At 44.1% G+C, this 6,456-nt stretch overlaps 1 long non-coding RNA gene across 1 annotated transcript; it reads right to left on the reverse strand.

The window, feature by feature from the left end:
• Positions 1–224: 224 nt before the first annotated feature.
• LOC128782005 (uncharacterized) lies at positions 225–5,669 on the reverse strand. Its single transcript, XR_008428612.1, has 2 exons — positions 5,611–5,669; positions 225–395 (listed from the first exon to the last, which is right to left on the reverse strand). It is a non-coding gene; the product is annotated as an uncharacterized LOC128782005 (long non-coding RNA).
• Between the last annotated feature and the right edge of the window lie 787 nt (positions 5,670–6,456).

Raw genomic sequence — 6,456 nt, forward strand, 5'->3', positions numbered from 1 at the left:
TACTAAATGCACAGAAAACCCAAGCAGCTGAAGAAATTCCCAAGTTCCCAAGCTGAAGGCAGAGGTTTGGGAGGATGGTCCAGGGAGGCATCCCATTTGCTTTTTCTGGCTTTGCTTCTCACTGTTTATCACAGCCACTGCTGGAGACAGGATACTGAGCTGGAGGAGACCTTGGTCTGACCCAGGACAGCTGCTTTGATGAACACACAAGTGACACTAAAGGATCAATTTCATCCCTTTTAGACTAGGAGTGATTCAGACTCCCTGCACAGAAGAACATCAGTGAAAGGCTTGGCTGAAACTCATCTTCCTTCATTCATCACCCAAAGACCATTCCCTCAGAATCCTGTGGCTATGTAGGATCAGCCTTGGTCTTAATGTTGTTTCGAATCCTACTGCAAAAAGAAGACAATAAAAAATAATTTGTGAAGTCCTTATCTCTTCAAGAATTACAGATGAAAGTTGAAATATCATATTTTCTCAAATAATTGCAAAACTGGACAAGTAATTTGACTCCTGCTGAAATGATACAGTATTGTAAAAATCTCCTCTGAGGATACATGTAATGGTATTCTTCATAAAAACAATCCTTAGATATGTAAAAAACTTATCCTTTGTACAGACGAATGTTCTGGTTTGTTGCATAAGTCATCAGGTCAGATGAGAATTTTTTTGCAGATACATTTTTCTATACTGTTACATTATCTCCTGTGTATGACAGAGAGGTTCTAAATAGGCATGGCCCTGTGAATGATCTCAGAGTCCCTTTTGCTGTCTTTTATTGCTCTGCCTGAAAAGGCAGGTATCTGTGCCCAAATAAACAAACTTCATTAGGGAAAAGCTAAACAAAACATGAAAAAATTCAAAATCTGTCTACAAGTGGCCCAGCACAGCATGCCCCAGCTAGAGTTGTCTGCACCCGGTTGGCCAGAAGACATCAGAAGGTGTCTGGAAAACAGCTGGAAAAAAGCAGGCTCTCACAGCCACACACAGGCAAGGGAAAAAAGTTAGGAGAAATATAAGTATTAAGTGAATGTTCAAAGCTTGGCCCAACTTCCATTTAATTGTAAGTGAAAGTCCTTATTGCAGGACAGCACAAGAGGGCCTCGAATTTTATTTTCCCCTAGGATGGCTCTGTGAGTTTTTGAGCACTACAACAAAACTTAAACCCAAAAATAGTCACTGTGTTTGGGTTCTCTTTCAAAAACTGGGATTTAGAACTTAGATTAAGGTCTCTAAGCAAGTAGTGTAACCCCAGGTATCGGATAATTAAGCAATACATTTCGTTTTGTTTCATTGGTAATCCAGCTATATACAGGAGTGCACACACATATGCAAAGTAGCAGTGAACTTCATTTTTGTCTCCCACATCACATGGATTCTGTGATTCTTTTAACAGCAGCATTTGTTTTTCCTTATTCCCATTGTTTAATTTTAATAAAAACAACCTGCAGTCCCACTCGCAAACAGCATAAATCTCCCAGTTCAGTAATCTGTTCAGTCTAATTGTGTTTGAGCTGTGAGGCAGTATGAGAACTCAGGCAGTCCAGGAAGTGTTTATGGAGATAAGAGATTTGCAGAGAGAGGAGGGGTGGGGGGTGAAGAGTGTGATTCCTGTGGGATTTTGGTTGCTCTGGGGCTCAGGGGCTGCAAAGAGGGCTGCAGGACCACACAGCCTTGGTCCCCTTGGAGGGGCTTTGTCCTGCTTTGAGGTACCATGGAGATGCACTGAGCACCAGACTGGAAAGGTTTGGTCCCGTGTGCGTGTCCAAAGTCAGTCCTGAGGGGCTCCTGGCAGAGTCCTTCACCTGCAGGACTGTCACCTGCAGCGACATCAAATCAGGACTGAAAAACAGGCACTTGGGGAGACGTGAGCACCTTCCATGTTGCCTGGAAAGCTTGTGATGGGAGAGTTAAAGAAACGCAGAGCGCATTGCGTGGCTTACAAACAAAGGCCAAAGTAAACAAAAAGCAATAACTTATCCCTCAGAAGTCATCGATTTCCCCTATTCTCACACTAGAGTGCTGCAGCATCAGGAATCTGTATCCGCAGCCAGCACCAGGAAATCCTGACTCCCGTGGTCTAAAGCTCAACGGGATCATTAACTCTGACAGATCAGCACACAGCTGGGAATGAGACATGCGGGAGCCTCATGTGGGTAGAAAGGGCCCTAGAAAAATGATAGTGAATGGAAAAGGGTGTCAGGCTGTGTCCTCTGCTGCTTTCACACTGGGAGAGTCAGCCACAGCTTCAGAGGGCAGTGAGAAATGTGAAACAAGATGTCAAGGTGCTGAGAGTTTGAGTTCTGGAACATGGATTTTATGAAGTTATACACAGCAGGGAAAAGAGGGCTCTTTCTAAATTGCAAAAATAATCAAGGAAAACTTAATATTAAATGCTTATTAACTAATTAAAGGTGTATACAACCAGTTTCCAAATTAATTTGCTCTGGAGAGCTTCGAAACTCTTGGAAGTTGTTGAATCCAATGTCAGAAAAGCACAGGAACATAGAAGGTAGTGACTGCCTTCCTATTTGCACACGATGAGCAAGTAATTTAATTTAATGCAAGTAATACAGGAAGTTTCCTGAGACCAGCCAGGGGACACATTGTGATCCTGGAAAGGAAGGTGTTGAAGAGGCATGAAAATTGAATAAATTACTGATTTCATGGTCCCTGTAAAAGCTGTTGAGAACTAGGTAAACAAACTCATTTTCCCAGTAGCATTAATGTAGTGGGAAATGAAAGAATTAATTTGATTTAACTTGTGACAGAACGCTTATAAACCATGCTAAGGGCTTATGTCTTGCAGATGGGGTGTTTTTAAAAGCATATCCCTTCTAGCTGTGTTGCCTTAGCTGTTCAAAGCTGAAAATTTCTAAAGACATTTCAAGGAATATGGTTTAAATGCCTGCCTGGAGACATGCAGCTGTCACACAAGTCTGCCTGAAGCCTTTCAACAATGAAGGCAGAAGTCAATGTTCCTTAAATTATGTAGATTAACAGAGAGGATGTGGAGATGAAGTAAGAGTATCAGTGGGCAGTACAAAACCACTAGGATGTCCTGGCTTCTTGATTTGGGTAGCTAAACAGGACAAATGTAAAAGCAAGGTTTCCAGGTTTGCTGTTTGGACTTGGCAAATCTCTGCTAAGATACAAAAATATATGAAAGCCTCTACAATATTTTGGAACAAGCAGCTATCAAACATAGTCCAGAAGAGATTGCTGAGGGACAATAATGCTGGAAGCAAAAATTCACAACAGGAAATAAATGTTTAAAATGCAGGTGCTGTGTCTGATTGACCAGGGACATAAGATTGAGTTACTACAGATTAAGTCCTTAACTCAATGTACAGCTGCAGACAAGAGCTGCTTTTGAGGTGATAGCAAACACACTGCACTTCCAAATTTAAAGAGACAGGTTTTTAATTGATCAATTTAAGATACACCTTTTCCCATCTTACTGCTTTTCCAGTGCTTTCTCACAAATTGGCTCTTTCATTTATACAGCCAAAATGGAATTGCTGGGTATCAAGGACACCCTCACACGGTTCACTGTCATCATCTCCTGGCTTCCTTTGGATTCCCCCTATGGCTTTGACATAACAGCTTACAGAGCCATCTAGACACAGGCAGGTATGATTTTACGTGATGAGATAGAAAAGATGATATGAAGCTCTTACTTGGACAGTTTGTAGTAGACCCTCATCTCCTCTAGAGCAGTTGCCTGGACACAGGCAAATGCACATTAATCTTTTAATCACACATTTATGTTCTGCACATGGCCCAGCAGCAGAGTGCTGGTAGTTTTACTCTGCCACCAAATTGTCCCAGGCTTTGCCTTGCTTCGTCAAGGCACCAGATGTACTGGGGACTAGCAGATATGATGTCCCCTGCTGCTCCCCTCTGTTAGTTGTGTGCAACAGGGCACACAAACCCTGTCCTTATCTTCACCCATTTCTTCTATTCCAATTCAATTCAAGTTGGCGTCTTATCTCCAAAGCCTCTCAGGTAAGTCCTGACAAAACCATGAGTCAGTTCCTCAGATGAATTGCAGATACCTCTACTGCCCTGATCCCCTCAGGTCGCTGTCTGGGAGGTCTCCACCTCAGCACAGGGAGAGTTACAAGAAACACATGCCTAGGGTTCTATAGCCTGTGGCCTGCTGTGGCACAGCTGCTGACTTCCTGGATACTTGCTGGTCCTGGATACTTTATCCTATGTCCACTTTAGAGCTATTGGGATTCTTTTGGGGATTTTTGCTCTGTTCACAGAGCAGCCAGCCTGGCTGTGCTTCCTTGCCACACCTGCAGAACAGGAAATGGCCCAGTACCTCACAGAAGAAAGGGCAGAGGCCACTGTTCATGCAGTGCATAGAGAGGATGAAGAGGACCAACCCCACAGCTCTTCCTCAGTGCTCTGAGTAAAACCAGAGCCTGGTGGTGGGGCCCAGCAGAACAACCTATGTCATTTTTGTGTGGAAGAGCCTTCAGCCTGACTATCCCGTCAGCAATACCCCATCACCCAGCAAACTGCTGTGTTCATTGGCATGCTCCCCTGTTTATTTAGGTGTGACAGGTTTCCACTGTTATGTGGATCAAACTTGCCTCAATAGGTTCCTTCCAAGCACTGCTTGTGTGCTGTTTTGTTGACATTTCCTAGGCAGGCAGGGCACCAAGAAGATTAATAACATTCATCCAAATGTTTTTGCAGAGGTCGGTGCAAGAAAGAAATACTGGTTCTGACCTTGCAGACTTGAGATACAGATAAGAGGCATTCAGAATGTGAAGGGACTTAAGTCTTGTTGCAGCAGAGGGAGAATGTTACCATCCACAGGATTTCAAGCTGTTTTTTTTTTTTTTTTTTCTGGAGGCTCAGTGCTACTCCCTCTAATGCAGAACCTCAGGGCAGAACTGCTCTGTACAGTTGGAGCCTACAAAGGAGGGTGGTTGAGCACTGCAGAAAAAGCCTCATGCAATGTGTCTCTTCAAAGTATCATCTCACCATCATCTTCAGCACACAGACTGTCCAGTTCTGTTCATCTTTAATCTATAGTTTTCACCTGCAATAACCTGAGGAGTGATACTGGGACACTGACACACACAGTAATACTTTGTGATCTCAGTTCCAAAGCTTGCAGGAGGTATAGCTGGAACAACCACAGCAGATTTTAGCTCTCTGGAGCCAGAAAGGACATAATTTACCTGCTCCCTAAGAAGAATCTGTGCTGGCACTCACAATAATGTAAATTTAAAAAAATTAAAATAACCAAACTTAGAACAGAATTGAAAAAGAGGAAGATGTACATGCAAGGTTTTGGGTGGATTTCCAGCACCATCAGGACCTCCTAGGAGCTTCTGTATCTCAGGACTAAACTTTTCCATGTGCAGTTACGTGTACTGATGATTGGATTCCTGACACACAAACACACAGTGGGGCCCCATCCTCAAATACCAGCCCTTCCATTGGCTCTATTCCCAAATGCCAAGGGGGATCCAGCCTGCCTGACCCTGAACATAACATGGCACAATGCTCACGGAACTGAGAGGCCTCTGGCTGACCCCATGAAGGCTCCTGAGGGCAAGGTCTGAGTTTTGCACAGCTGTGTACCTGGCTCAAGGAGTGACCTGCTGCTGGGGATGTAGGAAGACTTGCTTCCTTGCCTTCTGCAGGTACAGCAGCCCTGTGACATCACATCTGTCCACCTGATGGCAAAGCCACCACTCCTGTAGAGTCACTTGTAGCTTCAGAGCCATGGAATTGCCACAATGTGTGCCACCAAGGCCATTTTCAAGCTGTGACTCAGTCACAGACAAACTCCTTTTTCCTGGTCTGCTTCCTGTTTTCCCACTTCCCTCAAAGCCTAATTTGCCTCCTGCATTAGAAGAACTGCAGAGAGTTTTCTTCCTGCTGCCAAAGTGGAATTCATTGTCTTTCACTGTGCCATTCTGGCCCTTGACACCTTCTTGTGCATCCTATTCTCCCTCAGATACATCCATGTAAAAACAGTCTCAGCATTCAATAAATATCCAGGTAAGAAATACCTGACTTCCAACATGTTACCCTGTGGGGCAGTACCTGGGGTCCCTGCATCTGAATTATGTTTGTCCCCTTGGCCCTTGAGGCCATGCTGGTTTTGCCATCTACACCTGGCTGCAGTTTCCCAGCAGCTTCTGCCCAGGGTTCTTGTTCTTGGTTGCTTGGTTTGAGCACTTCATATTCCAGCTGAGGAGCTGGATGATGAAGAAGGTGAAGAACCTTGTCCTTTCCACCCTCCAAGACTTTACTACTCATGTCCCTAACAACCTGATCTAATTAGATTGGCTTAGAATGGAGGTTGGATTCAGTGGCCTTTGAAGGTGCTTTTAAATTTAAATCACTCCTCAACTGCAGTGCCTGCAACAGGGACTCAAGAAGACTAGCAGTATATCGAAGTGGATGATCAAGGATGAGGTT

This window comes from Vidua chalybeata, chromosome Z (genome assembly GCF_026979565.1).
Source record: "Vidua chalybeata isolate OUT-0048 chromosome Z, bVidCha1 merged haplotype, whole genome shotgun sequence".
NCBI lineage: Eukaryota > Metazoa > Chordata > Aves > Passeriformes > Viduidae > Vidua > Vidua chalybeata.